This window comes from Pinus tabuliformis, chromosome 8 (genome assembly GCF_031772625.1).
Source record: "Pinus tabuliformis cultivar Carrire ecotype Pingquan chromosome 8, CPIR1, whole genome shotgun sequence".
Classification (NCBI taxonomy): Eukaryota; Viridiplantae; Streptophyta; class Pinopsida; order Pinales; family Pinaceae; genus Pinus; species Pinus tabuliformis.
This window is the reverse complement of record NC_142294.1, coordinates 1,924,537,548-1,924,556,586: the sequence shown is the minus strand read 5'-3', so window position 1 is coordinate 1,924,556,586 and position 19,039 is coordinate 1,924,537,548. Positions and strand designations below refer to the sequence as shown.

At 36.4% G+C, this 19,039-nt stretch overlaps 2 pseudogenes; one reads left to right on the top strand and one right to left on the bottom strand.

Moving 5' to 3' along the window:
* Positions 1-5,536: 5,536 nt before the first annotated feature.
* Positions 5,537-6,889, bottom strand: LOC149244208 (rhamnogalacturonan I rhamnosyltransferase 1-like; annotated as a pseudogene).
* Positions 6,890-7,011: 122 nt separating this feature from the next.
* On the top strand, positions 7,012-8,621 carry LOC149244207 (uncharacterized; annotated as a pseudogene).
* The last annotated feature ends 10,418 nt before the right edge of the window (positions 8,622-19,039 follow it).

Here is a 19,039-nt window from a genome sequence, read left to right as displayed (position 1 = left end):
GCTCCAAGGGCTTGGTACTACCGTTTGGACAAATATCTTCATCAACAAGGCTTCTCAAAAGGATCGGCAGATAGCAATCTTTATATAAAAGTTGAAAATGACAAATTGCTAATACTGGTTGTGTATGTAGATGACATTATTTTTGGGAGCAATGAAGAAGCTATGAGTCAAAACTTTGCCTTGGTCATGCAGAAAGAATTTGAAATGTCCTTGCTAGGAGAACTGACATATTTCCTTGGTTTGCAAATCCAACAAAAAGAAGGAGGAATCTTTTTATCTCAAACCAAGTATCTCAAACAGATTTTGAAGAAATATGGAATGGAAGATGCAAAACCAGTATGTACACCCATGGTCACAGGATGTAGCCTCAGTGCAAATGATGAATCTACAGCAGTACATCAACCAACCTACAGATCTATGATTGGAAGTTTACTTTATTTGACAGGTACCCGCCCAGACATCATGCATGCAGTTGGAATAGTTGGAAGATTTCAGGCAAATCCGAAGGAGACTCATCTTCAGGCAGTGAAGAGAATTTTCAAATATCTTCAAGGGACTCAAAATTATGGCTTATGGTATCCTAGAGATACATATCTTACACTTCATGCTTATACAGATGCAGATTGGGCCGGAAGCGTGGATGGCAGGAAAATCACAAGTGGTGGTGCGTTCTTTATGGGTTCCAGACTGGTATCTTGGTTCAGCAAGAAACAGAGTTCGATTGCCTTGTCTACAGCTGAAGCGGAATATGTTGTTGCTGCATCTTGTTGCACTCAACTCCTTTGGATGATGCAAACTTTGTAGGATTTTCAAATCACTTGTACACCACCAATCCCCATCTTATGTGATAACACAAGTGCAATCAGCATCTCAAAGAATCCTGTTATGCATTCAAAAACCAAGCACATACCAATCAAGTATCATTTTCTCCGGGAACAAGTGCTTGAACAGAAGGTCAAATTGGAGTATGTTCCTTCTAAGGAACAAGTTGCTGATATGCTCACCAAACCATTACCCAGGGACACTTTTGAATACCTCGGGCAAAAGCTGGGGGTTGTTGATGCATCATCTTATTGCTGAACCTCTTCTGATTGATGGTACAGGTTCAGGGGGAGCATATAATGCATTGTTGGCATTATGGAGGATGTGCAGAAGGAGATCTTGGAAGTAGCTGCAATATGTCTCTATCTCTTTCATGGTGGATTATGGTTCTTCGTTGCAGATCTGGTTCATATTCAGGGGGAGCATGTTCTTAGGGGGAGCATAACCCTTTGCCCTTGATGTCAAAGGGGGAGAATGAAGCTTTGAGGTTGCCATCAAGTCCAAAGGGGGAGATTGTTGGCATTATGGCTAAAGTGTTGTCCTTGATGGCAACCCATTCAGGTGATAGATCACTGTACTTCAAGTCAGCAGCAGAGATTGATGATTAGCTATCAAATATTGAAGAAAATAAGGGGTACGCAGGTACACCTTGCATAAGGTGCGTACACGCAGGTCAGTGTTACATAAAGTGCGTACATACCCGCAGTTATCCTGTTCAGGAGGTGCGTACCCCCAGTGCACACATTTCAAGGCAAAGACATTCACATGTGGGGTTTTCTTATGTTTTACTCTTGGTATTTAGCCGACGGTATTGTGTTATTATGGTGTCGGCTCGTGGTATTGATCCATGTTTTAAGGAAGAGCTTTCCTATATAAAGCAAAGGAGATCATTTGGCTTGAGTATGTCATTGGTTGAATATCTTATGAGGGCTAGATCTGGTCTAGATCTAAAGAAGGCGAATCTACTGATGGACCGAGATCTCTTCGGCGCATGTTCAGATCTATAGATCTGACTGTCTGGGTTATTTCTGAAGTCTTAAAATCATCTATGCCCGAAGGTACGCAGGTACAGTGAGAGAAAAGTGCGTACATATGCAGGAACGAAGCGTTTCAGGTGCGCCGGTACGCAGGCACAGAAGGGTTTCAGGTGCGCCGGTACGCAGGCACAGAAGGGTTTCAGGTGCGTCGGTACGCAGGCACAGAAGGGTTTCAGGTGCGCCGGTACGCAGGCACAGAAGGGTTTCAGGTGTGCCGGTACGCAGGCACAGAAGGGTTTCAGGTGCGCCGGTATGCAGGCACAGAAGGGTTTCAGGTGCGCCGGTACGCAGGCACAAAAGGATTGCAGGTGCGCCGGTACGCAGGCACAGTAGGGTTGCAGGTGCGGAGGTCCGCAGGCAGTTCAATGGACTCAGAGCGAGGTACGCAGGCTAGCAGTTGAGCAGGGTGCGTACATAAGTAGGCTAGCAGTTGAGCAGGGTGCGTACTGTAACCAGGCAAGCAGTTGAGCAGGGTGAGTACTGTAAGCAGGCCAGCAGTTGAGCAGTGTGCTTACGTAAGCAGGCGAGCAGTTGAGCAGGGTGCTTACTTCTCTTAAAATCTTTGTTTATCATTGTTGTGCTCTGGGTTTGGTCCTATTATTGTTGATCTGGTTACTACAGTTGACTGGGTGATTTTCTTATACTTTATGATCATTTGATGCTTATGGATCCAGTTTGAAAATTTATGAAAAGTGATCCTTGTAAGAAAAGAAGTAGGGGGTTGTAGCTCCCTTCCAGGAGAGACTGGAAAACGAGAGAGAGTTGAAGCTCTCTGCAGGTAGCAGCCTGCGTACTGGTAAAGGACTGCACCAGTACAAAACCATTGTAAAAGGAGTTTCTAATTTGAAAGAAGATAGAGACATATTGCAGCAGGTGGTTTTCACCCACATTGGGTTTCCACCTTACATCTTGTGTTCTTTGATGTGACTATCTGTTTTCTTTGTTCATGCTCATTATTTTATGGTACTGACATGCAAAACTAATTCAAAGAACAAATAAGGAAGATTTATTAAAAGAATTAGATAATACTGATTCACCCCCCCCTCTCAGTATTATTTCCAACATTGTTCCCGTCATGTTATTGGCATGATTTTTGAGTCTCATTTTCTAGTGGAGAAATAACTAGCACGGAGAAGAAGTAAAAGAGTTCCTCTATATGCAAATAAAAGATGAAAACAGGTTGCACAAGGAAGCACTGTATGCAACTACAAGACAACATACAACCATCTCTGAGGCATTGGCCGACATATCTGCATTACTCTGGATAATTTAATGTGTGAAGCTTAAGGGTTTTGAGGTCTTTACACCAGTAATTTTTCCATCCTTGCAAGGGATGTCCCATTTTCCAGGCTTCTGGGTATAAAAAGCACCAGAATACGGAAGTCAGTGTAACTGTCTGTACATAATTACATCACTTATACCATCCTCTTCTTAGGATTCCATCTAAAATTTTCCATAGTTGATTTTAGGCCTACTATTCTATGATTTGGTGTGCAAGTGGCCATGACTACCACGTAAGTAAGTTATGTTTTACCTTACTCTAGAAATCTTGACCAAGGAACATCACTGACTAAAGGGGGGGATCATTTGGAGAATGGTTGTTGAATTGAAATAATGTCCAAGATTTGTTTCTGAGTTGACCTTATTGCTGTATCTTTTATAATGATGTGAAATTTGTCCACATGAATACACTTTGCTAGAAATTGTTCACTTTGTACCTTCTTCTGGCATCTCTTTCACATCAGCAAGAGCAGATACAAAAGTGGATCCTGTGGACCTTTACACACGGTACAAATTTCTAGTTTATGCCAGCACTCCTATTTTATCATCCAGCATATGGAAAATGAATTCTATGAGATATTAACCAACCCAGCGTATAGTAACAGGGAAAAACCCTTCTTTAGAAGGGTTGTGACCCCTGTCAGGTCTATAATCATGATTTAGGTGTGCTTACAACTTACAAAGATTACTTACAAAGTTAAAATAGTTACCTTGTTTGGATATTGGTGACAATGTGCAGAGGTGTTAAGCAAACTTTATCATTGCCTCGATATGATGATATTGCAGAGATATTGTTTGCAGCCAACAGTTATATCAGAGCACCGGTTCAGATCTGATTTCTATACCTAGATTTGAAAAGAACATTTTCATTACGTTGCAAAGGCATAACTCATTTTTGAAAGTTTCTTATTTTTGAAGGTTGGTTGGTTAAAAAGCCTGAAGGACCACATTAGAGGAGCACTCCATCCCGTGCACATGGATCACTACTTTAATGCACCTCTTTTGGAGCCTGGAGGTGGCCACATTTTGAGGAAGTTGTAGCTTGCACTTGAGATCCTTTTTATGAGGAGTTGGTTAACATGAAGAAGAATACCCAAGCTTTAAGGGATACAAGGTAGCTGGCATATTCTCCAAGGTCAAAGAGTCAATAAGAAGTAAAGTGCTCCATGCCTGAGGGATACAAGGGTAATTTAATATTAATATATGATTGGAGTTTTTTAAGGAATGCCCTAGATATAAGGATGACTATAACCTTTTTCAGTTGTTAGCACAAATCTCAAGAAGTTATGCCTTTGAAATGCCATAAAACATTTCAAATAATGTTTCACAATTCTAAAATTCCATCTAAAATGGAAAGTGGCATTTCAAGGCAAAATGGGCACGTCTTAATCTAGTTTAACTGTGTTTTGACAGGGAAATTGACCATAGGAACCTGTGCAAGTGTTTTAAATTGGCATTGACATAAATTTTGACACTAATTTCACATTGAATAAGCTTCTAGAAAACCCTTACAGGGTCTTTGTTCTAAATACAATTTACCACTTATTATTTCCTCACACTTTCTTCCATACTGTTTAAGCAAAGGTATCTCCTACACAAACAACAAGCACTTATATTGTGTGTGAAGCATTGTGAAATGGTTTTGTAGTCACAACCAGAAGACAATTGTGAGCAACAACATTGTTCCACACTTCATTTATTCACATTTTCTTCAACAACTTTTAGGCAAAAGTGTTTTCTACAGCTACAACAAGCATGCTCTGTGCATTTTGGACAACATGGATATTATTGGAGGCTACATTTAAATTTTCTTACTCAATTATCCTTTCTTCTTGTGCTATTTTATATTTATAGATAGACAGACAGATATTGTTTCCCTATTTCAATTCTTTTTTTGTCTTTTTACTTTTTTGATGGGGGATGAGGCAGGGATCATGTTTCCAGCATGTACCCCTCTCCCAATACCATGCAACTTCGCTTCCAAGGATTTTTGAGATGGAGACTCAAAGGCTTTCTAAGAGAGCCCTCAATCAATCTCCAAGGCATTTGTCACACTTCAAAAAATAATTCCAACTCAAAGTGACTTTTTAAGTTAAAATTGAGGCCCTTCAGGGTTGATTATAAATGGGCTTCTAAGAGGTTCATTTAAGGATTTCACAACTAGGGATCTTTATTCTAAAATATTAACATAACAATAATTCTAATAATGTTGATGCATCACTAGGATAACAAGATTAACACATCCAAAGCGTTTCCACAATTTACATTGAACTGAAACTCAATCAAGTATCCAACAAAATCAAGAAAGAAAAATGCAACATATAATAAATAATGTAGACAATTGACTGGAAAATTACTAATAATACCTATGACCCGATTCCCAAGGATTCTTAATGCTACTTACAAAGGTGTATTCTAAGAGAACTAAATTTATCATATTTCCCTTCCATAACTTTTTCCATGTTGTCATCATACGTAGGAATAAACACATCGCTGGCCAAAGACACCATGTAATTTAGTGTAGCCGTTTCAGATGAATGATTTTGGAATGGCTTTAAATCCATAGGACTAAGAAGAGTCTCCTTCCTCACCTACAGATTTTTGTTGATCAACATGAGTGCATGAAATAAGAAAATCCAACTTCGTAGGAAAATGAGTTGAAGTGGGTGAATCGGTCAACTTAGAATATTTGGATAGGTTGAATAGAGGGCATGCATCCTTCTTTCTACCCCATAGATTTCTTCAGCAAAAATATATATATGAATATTTCTATCAAAATCAAAAGCTTTCAGTACTAATGGAGTCTCCTTTAGTGTTATAGGACATAGTCCGTCCTTCCTCTTCATTTAAGAAATTATGACCTCCTTCCACCAAGGGTAGGCATGCCTGTGAAAGAAATATAACAAGATAATAGGATCAACATTGTTAACAATAAATATTTTGACTTGACCTGGCAAATATTATGATTTCTAAACATACCTCAGTCTAGTGAGTTCCTCAACTTATTCATTGGTACAGCCAAGAGTGCGACCAGAAAAAACCAATATATCCATTTCATAACAAAGATGAAGAGCCACAAAAGGACCATTCTGTTGTAGTATTGAAAAAAAAAAATTGACCCAATTCATTAATTTTTGAAGTGAAAAGAAGAGTGTTGTAATTCACATAACAACATAGCTTTTAAACCTCAAGTGATAGGCTATTATTTGCCAGATGTGCATCTGTCTTATTCAAATGCAAAACTTTGTGCTTTCTTATAAGGGGAAGGATTTGTATCATGGTAGGAAACTTTGTTAGTATCCTTCTATGCAAAGACCAAAGTATTAAATGATAGTCCTTGATACGCAACCTGATGCAGGTAATAGGACATGTTTGACTAGCTCACAAGATGCATGGTGAAGATTGCCCCATATTCTGCCTTTGCCTTCAAATTTGAAGAAAGCTTCTTTACTATCTGAAACTTGCCTTTGAGAGATGTGATAAACTGATCAACATGAAAAATGTCTTCAAATTCAGTATTCACTTAAAATTAAAGATTATTTTTTGCAAAAGTAAACATGAAGGATAAACCACCCCCACAAGTAATTAATGCCATGAAATGCCCAATGCTGAAATGAATCAATAAAACATAATGAAGATCTATTAACAGATAGGAGGAATACTGAAGTTAAACACCTAGGATCTTCCAAAAATGAAGCCTTGTCCAGCTTTGGGACAACCACAGTCACATTGAGATAATCATAACCATGTCACATATCTAACATGAGAAAAATATTAACCTTGATCAAATAATAATATATCACAAAACGACAAAGGAAAATGTAGCAAACACAGTGATAACACAGGCTTTGAAAATATAGAGTTTTGTACCATAGGCTTTGTACCAACAAGGATAGTTGTCTCAAAGCCTACTCTAGAAAGGTGTCAAAATTTTTAGTCCTATTCCATCACCAAGCTGCTCCCCAGATCTCAAATTCGATTTAGGTATCCAGAAGAAGTGAGGGATAACACTCAATATTTTCTTCAAGAAGTGAGTCATAGGCTTCAAATGGGTTTTGTGGAGAAGAGAAAAGATGAGTTAAGGATTAATAAAGAAGTTGTCTTGGATGAACTTCCTAATGTTCCTAAGCATCCAAGGAAAATATCCTGACAGATGACAAGTAAAGTCAATGAAAATGTGACAAGATATATGAAAAACGATTCATCTAGTTTAGTTTAAGTTCCAACTCTGATGGGTTTTTCTAAAAAAAATGTCCACCAAATAGGTTGACAGATACTTCTCCATATGTGTGCATTAATACTTCCCTGGAACCTTCCACCTCTAGTACCAAATCTTCATGGGATTACAAAACCAAGTTAGGCTCATCCTTGTCATCTCCCCCTTGCAAACCTTTTGATTGACCTAAATATGGAAACAAAGCAGTTGCGAAGACAATTTCAAAAAGGTCGAGAGCTACTCAAGGGCATGAAGAGAAGCAACACAACAGACAAATTCAGGATTCCTTAGGGAAACTCCTTGCTTTTATTGATGAAAATAAACAAGTGTATCGGTAAAAAAGATACCAACAAAATAATACATCTACTGTGAGTTATGAGGAATGTTATGAATTCTTTTGTGATATGCACGAACCAAGTAGAAAGATTAAAAGGCCTAGTAGATGGGACATGCATTCAGAGTGGGATGGATATAATTAAACAACAAAAGTATGGATGAATAAGACAAATATTTCACCTAGTATCCTACTGAGATCCCAGTCTCTTCCAGTATCTGCCACAAGTTTTGAGAGGGGTAGTGTTGTGAAGAATGGTAATGCTTCTTGTGATAACAAGGCAACTGAAAATGGAATTGACCATGACATACGAGGTGACACCCTACTTATGGAATAAATAAAATCTAGGAGCAAAATATCTAGGTTTAAAGCTAAAGTTTTAAATTTGAAAGGTAGATTTCTGCTAAGAAAGTGGAGGTCAAGCAGCAAGAAAATGGATTCTTTGTGTACCTTGCAATCAAACAATTATCTTGAAACTCACTTGGATAAGGGATATGATTTAGTGCCCAAAGATCATTTTGAATCAAGAATGCTCAAGGAGAGATTATCTAATCTATCGGTTGTATCACAGTAGAAAACTCCTCCACAATCAAGAGATGTTCCAAACATGGCAACATAACAATTGCAGAGCACATGCAACATACGTAAAGTCTCACTTGCAGATGAGAAAGGATTTGAAGAATGTGTTCTCGAAGCATCAATTTTGGTCCCCGCAACAATAGAGAATAAAACTTTGTCTGGTATTGGTGTTGATTGCATGATAGGCGTAATAAGCTTTCCATTGTTTTGTTTGACTCTACACATTGTCTATGCATTTTATGATTTCCACTTGAACTATCAGGCTTATTTTCTTGAATGGTTTGACTGGTATATGTATTCTAGGAAATTTTACCTAGAGAGTTGTTGGGTGTTCCATCTTGTTGTGCAATAGATGAAGTTCTTGGAAATGAATTAAATGAAACCTGTGACTCGGAAAAAAACCAAAACAAAAGGTGGACGTCCAAATCCAATATTAGATATACAAGATGATATTGAAACAGTGAGAATTGAAGTTTATAGTTTAATCTTTAATGAGTTAATTGAAGGGGTGGTTTGTGATTTGGTTCGTTGAGAATGAGCATCTCATATATACAACTTGTAACATAATATTTTTTTCCATTTTATGTTGTAGTCATAATTTTAATTTGTGGAGGCCTCAACACTGGGCCATTGTAACATATGCCTCATTTTAGGGTGTGAATTTGATATTTTTTTTACCTCGTCTGACTTCAGGTTCAAACATAGCTCCACACTTATTACACTTATTAGGTGTCCATGCATGTTAGGGCATGTTCCAAATCCCTGAAACTAAGTGTAGGATAAGAAAGATAATTTTAGCATGGAAAATACTTATGTTCCCACCTAGGCTCTGAAAAGTAAATACTAAATATAGATTACAACAAGTAGGTATCTTCCCAACAAGTCCTTTGATAACTAAGTAGATTCAATAATATCATATCAAGGCTAACAAATGTACAGAGCTCTAGAAGTATTATAGACTTGGAATACCTTTTGCATAATCAATAAATAGTAAATACCATTGCAATAGGACAACACCAATATGTAGAAAATATTAAACATCACTTCTTACTTTCAATTATTTATAGATAAAGAAGGTGAAAAATAAAGAGGATTGATTTTCATGCCCAAACCAACCACAAGGTTGAAAGTACAGCAACACTTTATCTCCTATAGTCAAATTTGTAACACCTTCTCACCTGGTCAATCAATCCAAGTTTGTCCAAAAATTAGGTTATGAACTTTAGATGGAAGTAGCACCAAATCTAGAACCTATCCAGATTTCTTTAGCACCAAACATCCTAAAAAAATCCATGCATACACAAATTGGAAAGTTCTATCTCCATAAAAATCACAGGTTGCAAACAAGCACGAATTGTCCAAGTCAATTCAGATAAGATATCATTACCTCCAAAGTGTAATGCAAAAGTTATCTGTTAAATGGCCTCTTGGAGTGCTGCATAGCCCTTTGGAGGTTATCTCCAATCTAAAGCAATATTATGATTCCATTTTTAAATGCGTGTCATTATAGTTAACATTGCAGAGGGAAACTCAACTTATGATTAAATTTTGCCCTTCTAGAACAAAATAGTTGGCTTGCAAATACAACTCATTCATTTTTTATAACTAAAAGAGATTGCAAATATAAATTTTCATGAGAATATCTCCTTTTTAATATCGAAGTGAAACAAATAAATGTTGGTTTGACTTTGTGATTGGTCAAACAAGTCCTCTTATATGATTTGAAAATGACAAGTGATATTCTAGAATGATGGAACTTGAGATCAAGAGAAGTACATAGAAAATTTCTAGTGATTGACTATTCCTTGAATATATAATCAAACTCAAGCTTGTATACATGAAAATTATCCTTCTATATGGTTATGCTATCCTTCAGACAATTCAAGCGATACTCAAGAAAATCTATAAAGTTCTTTGCAAAAAAATAGGCTTAGTGGACTTAATAACTCTATCATCTATTTCCAAGACTTTTAGAACTTTTTACAAAAAAATACCATATTTGAATTTCATCCAAGCAACAACCTCAAGGACAATTTTGTAGCTGAATACAAAAATGGAAAATAAAGCTAGAACCAAGGTATTGTATTTATTAATAACCAAAAATAAAGAAAAATACCACTTCCAATTGTAGATTGGGTCTTGCCCAAGTGTTGGCATTGTAGAAGGTTATACTTCCCACTTAGGTTCTCTTCTACTAAGTGACATGACAAAGCTGCAAGATTTTATAGAATTTGGCTTACCCTAGGCATCATCCTCAGAATGGGGGGAAGTAGCCAATGGATTTTCCCAAGAAATGCATTACAAAATAAAAATTAAAAATTAAAATTAAACAAAAGAATTACCACCGCTAGTCAACAGAAACAACCAATTTGCAAACATGCATGATACATATATATGAAAGGAAAATTATCTAATCAGGAAAGAGTGAAAAATATTTCTGAGAAGTGACTTTCCAGGTGGATAAATACCACAAAGTTTCCAAGAAACTTTTTTTACTTTAACCAGAAGAAAAATTGTATCTCTTGAATTAACAAATTCTAGGAAGCAATGAGATTTGAAAAAAAGAGAATTTTATACTACATCAAGAGATACCTAATCATCCAGACCAACCTGGAAGTCTTTTCTAGATGAATAACACCTTTGAGAACAAATAAAGCCCCAAACACCTACTCTGCAATAAATGTTATCCCTCCATGATTGACCATTTCATAATTTTCCCCAAGAATATGGTTAAAACATTTATAAGTCCTCTGGTATGCAGGATAGACATAAATTTCCCATGATGCTGACAAAACAATAACATTTGAACCATGTGAGCCTAGTGACAGACTTGATTTACAATAAGATGTCATATTGAGTAAAATATTTTTTCATTATCTTCACTATTCAAACACGTGTCAAATACAAGCTACGCTTTTTGAGAAATCGTGCCTTCATTTCCTTGTGAGCGCACAATAACTTTAAGGATTTCATGACTTCCTTTGTGAGCATTTTTTTATGCCGCTGCATCAGAAGAAAATGCTAGATTGACCACAACTTTGAATACTTAAATGAGTTCTGGAACATATGAATTCAAAATTGATTCAATAGGTTTCATTATGCCAGTTTTAATTAAGAAAATTACCAAAGAAGTATCTAATGCCACAGATGAAAGAGTTGAGAAAGAAATAATTTGAAATAATATCTAAATGATAAACTTTTGTTGAGTTTTCTTGGAAACCACATATATAACATTATACCTATTTTACTTCAAGTTTGCACATAATAATAAAAAATTCCAATGTTGAAAATTTGTAAACCTCTCTGTAGCCTTAACACTTCAAAATAAGGAGATAACTTCATACACTAGTTGAATTTTTTGTTAGAGCATCAATTTCAACTAGTTCCCTCAAAAAATACCGCAATGCCAGATGCAATTTTCTCCTTTTAGTAAATAACCCTTCCTATGTTATATATGATCTAGACATTAAAATTGATGATAGAAAAGTAGAATTAATCTAAAAATATCTCTAACTTTATGAAACTTTGGCACACCTCTCTGAATGGGTATAAAGAAAAATTGAACATCAAACCCCTACAAGTAGAATTATAGATAGAAAGGGGAGGTAGATGGGGGAATGAATACTAACCAATGAGAAGTGTGCCCTTGCTATTGGATATCTAGGACCTAATTAGTGTTCTAGTTAAAATAGAAATGGAAGAAGGTGTGCAAGTGACAAGTCTTACAAACTATTATAACCAATTTAGGAGCCATCTGGGATGCTTGCACTTGCTCACCAAATGCTCAATAATGGTGCATTCTCCTTTCAACTTACTTGATAATGAATTTTCCTTGTTCATCATTTCCAAGTTCTTCTACAACTACAAATATCCCAATGGACTAGGTAACCTTTCATAAAAGAAAAAAGAAATCAAATGGAATGCAGTCAAATAACAACTTTGTTTCTAGTCTATTTAGTGGCAATCCTTCCTCCGCAGTTCTTGTAGAAGGAGAAAATTGGTGCTAGGTTGATGATAGAATTAAAATACTCATTAATGGGGCCATTGTGTATCTAATCAGTATCCAAAGAGAATGGATTTTGCTTACTTGCCACTTGAGAACCTTCGAACCATTCTTGTCTCATAGGTGCACACCATCAATGGTATCTTTTCTAGATGTAAAGAAATTATAATAGGAGAGGAAGACTGCTTATTAGCCCTCATCAATGAATTATTAGGATTATATAAATCTTATATTAAAGAATCTACTCAACAAAGTTTCTCAAAATATATTCAACATTATGAAGAAGATCAGAAGATATGACTCTAAGAACTTAGAATATTATACAGAAAGGAAATATTCAGGTTATGAGGAACATGTAGGTGTTGTTTAGGACTGTAAAAATGAGTTGAACACCCTAGTTCACAAGTCAAATGCTCTAGAATTTGACAATGCTTTACAAAGAAGCTTAGAAGAGATGTTATGAACTTGAAAATTCTATAGAAGTGGAATTAGTAGGTGATGAGGAACATGTAGGTCATCTTGAGAATTGTAAAGATGAATTCAACACCCCAGTTCACAACTCATGTGCTCTAAAAAGTTGAAAGTGTTTTCTCAATGCTTCTTCAGAATTTTTTAATGGTAAGGATGGAGAAGAGGATTTTGTTGAATAATCAAGGATTATTGTATTGCACATTGGAAATGATGTTGTTAATCAAAATCTTTTAATCACTAATACAAACTCAATACTCTATGACTGTAATTTTGGCTTGAATGGAGCTAAAACTAAATGAGTGCCTAGTGAAAAGATAATAATTCATACAATTAATGTTAATAAGTAAAATAAGGGATCTAAAAGTTGTGACCAGAAATTTGGTACTAGTAGAGTCATTTGTTTATGCCTTGTTGCAACTATTTGTAGTAGAACAGTGAAAGTTAAGGACTTGTTCATTTAGTAGTAGTGTGAAACAATACTAAAAAGGAACATAAGACTTCATGCACAAGTCCTCCTAATAGCATTCCACAGTGTACATCAGCATGCACCATGCAGTCATCATTGCCAGATTTGAATGAAATGGTGGCACTAGCATCAATGTAAAATCCCTTCATCTATTCACTGCAAGTATATTCTGCATAGGTTATAGCAGAGTATAGGTACAGGTACAGGTACAGGTATAGGTATAGGTACAGGTACAAGTATAGGTACAGGTATAGGTACAGGAATAGGTATAGGTACATGAACAGGTATAGGTACAGGTATAGGTACAAGTGATTAAGATCCAGACTATCGTCTCACGATAGATGGTTTGGTGAGATTTAGGGATAGGATCTATGTGTCAGATTGTAGTGAACTCAAGAATCTTATCTCGAGGGAGTTTCACGTCAAGTCATACTCAGGTCACCCAGGATATCAGAAGACGTTGACAGCGGTGAAGAAGTTCTACTATTAGTCAAATCTAAGGAAGGAAGTGGCAAAGTTTGTGGCTAGACATTTGGATTGTCAGTAGATAAATGAAAAGTGTAAGCATCCAAGTGGTCTAATATAGTCTATTCTAATTCCAGAATGGAAATGGGAGGTCATTTCCATGGACTTCATTACAAGCCTTCCGAGGATAGCGAGACAACATGATTCTATTATGGTCATGGTTGACAGGTTGAGCAAGGTAGCTCACTTCATTCAAGTGAAGACTACATATTCAACTAGTGAGGTGGAAATTTTTTTCATCAAGGAGATCATGAGATTAGATAGAACATGCATAATGATACAGATTCAAGATAGAACAGGTGATTGTGTTATATCTTCAACATTTGAAAAAGGAGTGACTGAAAAACCTGTTAGAACAACTGTAGCTTGATCTTTTGATTCCTTCTCTTTTGATGTTTCTTCTTGAATGTTTATTATTTGAGCAGCACTTTTAGTATTAGTCTTCGGATCCTTCTTTCTCCTCTTGAAAACATGAAATTCTGCAGCTTGAGCTTCTAAATCTAGAGGGGACATACTTTCCCTTGGTCCCTTGATTTATTTGTCCCTTGGAATAGGAGTTTGTAGAGATGATTGACTGAAAACTTGTTCTTCAGCCTCCTGTAGTATGTTCTCTATCCAGTGCTCCTGATTGGCATACTTCTCTCTCTCCGATCTAGGTGTAGGTGTATATGGAGTGGTATTTTTATCAACTCTCAACTTTGAAATTATCCCTAATGGATCATAAGGCCATGTGAAGTTAAGATTAAACTTCATTTGTTTCAGTAGTTCATCCACTTCCTTGTATGCTTCTCTGGTATTCACAATGTATGGCCCAACATGTGATTTCAATTTGAATTCTACCTTCTTTTTTCCTGATACAAAATGTAAGTCATCCATATTTAGCTTCTTTCTAATGTATTCTAGGGAAAAAATCCTCGCTGGCACAAACACTGGAAATTTGTAGAGAGGAAGTTCACACCCATAGATATGAATTTTTGTGTACTTCTAGTAAAGATACCAATATCCAACCTTTGCTTGTTCTGTAAGATTCAAAACTCTTTTGATTTATGTTGATATTCTCTGAATGACAATGTTGTTTAGAAGGCACAAAGACATATGTAAAAACTGATCAACAAAATCTATGTATGAATAATCCTTTGAATTCTTTTTGAGAAAGGAAGTCCAATGAACAACTGATAATGGTATTCCAAGTTCGTCCACCTTTTGTAGCTGAAACTTAAAATTGTCTGGTGGATAGAATAACATTAGATAAACAAGGACTGACTGGTGATTGAACGCACCTTCAACATTAAATTGGAGAAGCTGCTCATGTATAACATCTAATAAGTACTAACTATAATTGAAAAGAACTGAAGGCTTCTAACCAACTGTCAATACTGATAAAAACCCTAATACTACCTCATCTATCCACTAGTCTGTGTGATTACCTAATAGGCAAGTAACCATGGAGATGACTTGCCTTGACATCTCTGGAAAAATAGAAGCAAAGTAAGGTAGATTATTTCTAGGTAATTCATAATTCTCAGGCAGGAAACATTCAGAAACATGGGCTCACTGGGGAGAAGTAATATTTTGGTATATTTCCATGAGTGCATTAGTGGAAAATGGTTGCAAAGAGGCCCGGGGATCTATCTGAAGGGCTTGATAAATGCTTTCTAGGGTAATTGAAAACAGGACTTGAGCATTTTGGGAAGCTCTAGCTTTGTGGCTGGGGATGTATCTTAGATGATTCCATGTAACGAATGCTGGTAAAAATGAGTCTGGGGAAAGATAAACTGAGACAAGAGTGATTCCCAGATACTTGGATCATCACCGTTATCCAACAATTTCTGATTCTCCCAATTTCAAAGCTCATATAAATCAAATTCGCATTGGGTTTTTGTTATCTTATAATGGGTGTCGACCAAAGGGGACCTATCTAAATCGAGGACAAGAGGTAACATAGGATTCCCGTCAGTCATTTTTCACTTTCCTTGGTGCGAATACATTTTTAATTTCAATGGAAAATTTGAAAAAGCAGTGTTGCTAGGTCGTAATTTGATCAGTTGCAGAAGGGGAAAACTTTGCAGAGGGAGTGGTTGAACTTGGAAATATTCAATCTGAACATGCGTGGATGAAATAACTAGAAAAATGGGATAATGTAGGATGATACGAGATTTTTATAATGGGAATTTAGGGTAATTAATGGAATTGTTACAGTTTTGTACCATAGCATTTATGAATTTTCTACGTTGGCGGGAGGAAAGTTTAATGGCCAACGACTACATGACTATTGGAGGGAGATTTGAAAGCTAACAGCTATATGACATGGAGGATGGGTGACATGGACAAAGTGATGGTTGATGGGTGGTGAGGATGGAGCAAGAGAAAATAGGTGAAAATAGCGTCGGATGGTGGTTTTCGGGGCCCGTGGGGGTGTGGGTAGGAGCTGTATGCAGTAAAGGGAAGGGACCCCTTGAAATGAATGTGGAGGTGCCACATTATCTTGGGTTTTTTATTGTAAACAACATTTTGGATCCCCCCCACCCCTCGTTAAATCCGAAAAGGTCATGGGGGTGGGGGGGGGGGGGGGGGGGGGGGGGGCTCCGAACATCATCCCCTGTCATTGATCCATGTAGGGATGATCTCAACCCTCCAAAAGTGAAATCGCCTTATGGAAAGTGAAAAAACATCAAGTCACCTTTATTCCAAACCTTTAAAAGAAAATTTAATTTAATTTGACAATTGGCAGCACTTGAACTAGCGTGCCCTTTTGGGGTTTTTATTTTTATTTTTTATATATATAGTTTCTTTATTCCCCTTTATTTTTATTTTTCTTTATCTTTTCTCTTTCAATTTTTTCAATTTTAATATTGAAAATAATTTGAAATGGGAAAAATAAATTACAATATCCCATTGGATAAATATCTAGACAATCATTAACTGGTCATTATATTTATAGGACTCTAACACCTATTGAAGTTGCTTGATCCTGTTCCTCCTTTCTTGCTTTTTTCTTTCCTTTATTTTCCTTGTCCTTCCTTTTCTTGTGTTTCCCTTCCTTGCTCCAAAGCCAAAATTCTCCAAGAAAAAGCCATGAACGGATCCTCAGAATCCTTGATATTAATGAGGCCTCTATTTTCTTAATTTTCCATTATTTTCATTCATTTTCCTCCTGATATGCAACTTGTGACCTTTCACCTTCCTTTTCTCCTATTTTCCTTTATTTTGAAAAATAAATGTGCCAAAATACTTTATTTTCCTTTTTAATGCCTTAGCCATTACCTTTGCCAATTTCCTTTACCCATAAATACATCTAGTGATGCCCACTAGGATATCTTTTCCCAACATTCAACTCAGAATAAGTGTCCCTTAACTCTAGTCTTATTTTTCCTTTACTAGCTTTTATTACATGAACTTTTAACTAGGGGTTGTTACAAACCCCTCCCCTTTGGGGAACACCGTCCTTGGTGTTAAACCACACCAAGACCTTAGCAAAAACGTTAAAAAGAAAACATACTGCACATGTTGCTTTATAACTTGGCTCATTGCAATATGTATAATGAATGACCTGCTCAAAAGAAAAACATCATGACAACATGACAAGATAACATTCATACCGCTTATTGGAGCTTTATAATACATCTGGTGGCAGTATTTACATCCGTATACATATGTACATATACCAAAACATATGCCAAAAATATACCAAACATCATACCAAAGCTTGTTTTCCTTTATCAACAAAGAAAGAAGGATACATGACCTGCATCTGATCCACTATCTCCCATGTAGCTTCTTTGGGCCCAAAGTGCTTCCACTACACTTTAACTTGCTCTATGGCTCTGTTGCTGAGCATATGCTACTTCCACTGCAATATGGACTAAGGCTCTAGCTCGAATTATCCTTCTTTCTCCACCTGCAATACATACCAATCGATAACATGATCAACATCCTTTATATACCTCTTAAGCAATGAAACATGGAAAAAATCATCGACTTTCATTGTTGGAGGCAGTGAAAGTCGATAGGCCAGTGGTCCAATCCTCTCAATGATCTCAAAATGCCTGCAATATTGTGGTTCCAACTTGGCACATGATCCAATCCTCAAAGAGCTCTTCTTATGCTTGATGAGAAAATACACATGCTCCCCAACCTAAAACTCCTTGAATGCCTTGTGTTGGCCCGCATAACTCTTATGTCTATCTTGTGTTGCCTTTAGATTATTCTTTATAACCTGCATTTCATGTTCCAAGTCTGCCAACATATCTAGTCCAATAAGTACACTTCTCACTGGATCACTCCATCTGATGGGAGTATTACAACTTCTCCCATACAGTGTCTCAAAAGGACTCATTCTCAATGAATCCTGATAACCATTGTTGTATGCAAACTAAACCAATGGAAGATAATCCTCCCACCTTCTCTGTCGGTGCATCACTTACATCCTCAACATATCCTCCAAGATCCTATTGACCCTCTCTGTCTATGCATCTATATACAGATGATAGGTTGTATTGAAGGCCAATTGTGTACCGAAACCTACGAATAGCTCCTTCCAAAACTTGGAAGTGAACTTTGCATCCCTATCTGACACAATCTTCTTCGGAACACCATGTTGAATCTGGAGTTCTTCAAGATAGAACATGCATAATGATGGAAGTAAAAAAGGTATTAACAAAGAGGAATCTCATGGTGCAACTAGAAAATAAAATGCAAATCATTGGAATTGCAAGTTAAAATATTTGACTAGAATTTTTCTTTATTGTGGGAGACAGGGCTCCGAACCGTAAGAGCTTCTAATGGAAAATTGGTTCTATTATAAAACTATCAAGATCTATGTAATATAATAGTAGATACATCCAAGTTTACTAAAGTAAGAGGAACAATCAATGGAGAAGGCTTCATGGAAGGAGTACAACATGATCTCTTCATTCAACATTAACTCCGTCATGTATTTTTAAACAAACCAACTTTCCAGACATACACAGAAATAGATGAGATATTTTGAAGCATGGTAACATTTTCAATTCCTAATGAAGAGTGATGGGATCAATTGTTGGAGCTAGTTGAACAAAGAAAAACATAAATCCTACAATTTTAGGAATAGACAAACAAAAGGATGATAAATGTGGCTACATTCAGCAACAACTTTCCTCAAAAGTGTCAACAGGACAACCAAATTCATATAGAATTCCTATTTCTTAATTCTATTTTAGAAATATCTAGATCTTCTGATAGATATGATTTTGTAATTGATTTCTTTTTATTTGAAGTTAGTTCCATAAGAACTCTATAAATATTTTGTAAAAATACTTAGTAAGGG